The following is a 1,942-nucleotide window of genomic DNA, read 5'->3' as shown; positions in this document are numbered from 1 at the left end:
TGCTCTGCTCCTGCTCCTCATCCTGCTCCTGTTCCTGCTCCCGCTCCCTCTCCTGCTCCTCATCCTGCTGCTTTTCCTGCTCTGTTCTTGCTCCCGCTCCTGCTCTGCCCCTGTTCCTCCTCCTGCTCCTGCCTGCCTGTTCCCTGTGCGTGGCCTTGCCTGCACCCCAGCCTGGCTCCAGCACCCGCACAAATCCCAGCAATGCCTCCTTCCCCGGCAGCTATGAGCTCCCGGAATTGCTGCTCCTTTTGTCTTTCCAGTTTGGATTTACAGCGCTGCTTAGGTAACCGCGGGAAGCAGGCTGGAGTTCAAAGTGCATATTTACTGATGCTATCGGCACGGCTTCGGCATGACTCAAAATTTGCTCAAGACAGGAAACTCAAGGAAACTGCCGCGAGAAGCTGCAGTGAGCAGTGGCACTGAGCAGTCACCAGTGAAATGGCAATTACAAAGGGAGAGAGAAACTAAAAGGCTTCTCCTCTACTAATAGCATTGCTTTGCATATTTTTATTATTTTTTACACAATAATCCAAGTCCTGTATTAGAATAAATTCTGCTTTGGGTCATGCAGCTGCTTGTGAGAGGAGCAAGATGGCTTTTCCCTAAGCAGGCGTGGTAGGTTTGATATGATTGTACTGCATTTGCCATGTGTCTGGCTCGTGGGTTGGGTGTTTGCTTTGCTGGGAATGTGAAGACTCGACATTCATTTTTTCAGTGCTCTCAAATCCTAGAGGGCACCACAGAACAGCTCTGCGAACCGGGCTCGCTGTACAACATGGATTTTACAGGTGTTAATCTTCTTGTCTCCCTTTTTTGMTTTCCTATTTCTTCCCATTCAGTTTGGATTAAAATTTAAAAGAATCTTAAAATAGTGAATAAGCAGTTGTTAGTGGATGAGTRCAGGAGGGGAAGAAACCCCTAACACGCAAGATGGAAAGGTATTATATTTGCAAAACTGAAGCTGTTGCTTTGACGTTGTAGCCTAAGTCACCCCAAAAACGAAGCCAGGCCGGTGACTCCATCTGCAGCCACTTGCATATTCCCACAGGGGTACAATATGCAGCTGATTTCCCAATTAAGCTTTCCCAGCAAAGAAGTTTTATAATTTAAACAGACTCAAAAGTTTGAGAAATGAATACATATTCATGAAGGACTAATAACACTCTGTCTAGAACACAGCTTTGAGCTGAGAGCAGCTCTGACTGGCTCATGTCTCACCCACCACACTTAGTGAAAATGGGAAYGAGGAAGAAATGGCTGAAACCAGCAGATTGTGTTTTGCCAAGACAATAAATAATAACCATATTCTGACTCAAGTGCCAAATGTATAGCGCTTAATTAGAGGTCAGTAGAGCATATTTCTGCTCAGCTGTTCCATTTGCAGCAATTAACATGTTCGTGTCACTTAAACTGGGATGCAGAGCAGATTTCAAAGGTTTGAGTGAAAGCAAAATCAGGGAAGGGCCGTTCTACCCCTGGCAGCAGCTCTGGAGCAGCACCTTCGGCACCCACCGGCCAAGATGTGGGGCAGAGCGGTTTTAGCCCGGGTGTGGCAGCCCCCAGCCCCATTTTCCGAGGGCCGAGGGGACCCTGTCCCGTCTCTGAGAGGGCGGAGGGGACCCTGTCCCGTCTCTGGGAGGGCCGAGGGGACCCTGTCCCGTCTCTGGGAGGGCGGAGGGGACCCTGTCCCGTCTCTGGGAGGGCTGAAGGGACCCCGCCGTCCGTGCAGCGCTCGCCTGTCCGGGCTGTGCGGTGACACCGACCGRYCCCTCTGGCCGTGGCCGGGCTCCAYGCCCTCCGCACCGCCTGGGCTCCACCGCCGCCCCCGCCCGCAGCGCCGCTGCCCGGCCATCTCCGTGTGGCGGGGGCCGTGCGGGGCCGGGGGACGGCCCGGGGGCAGGGGCGGTGCCGGTCCCCGTTCCCCGTTCCCCGTTCCCCGTTC

Source organism: Malurus melanocephalus, unplaced genomic scaffold (assembly GCF_030028575.1).
Source record: "Malurus melanocephalus ecotype Western Australia unplaced genomic scaffold, MMel_1.1 scaffold_1328, whole genome shotgun sequence".
Classification (NCBI taxonomy): domain Eukaryota; kingdom Metazoa; phylum Chordata; class Aves; order Passeriformes; family Maluridae; genus Malurus; species Malurus melanocephalus.
This window is presented reverse-complemented; position numbering follows the sequence as displayed.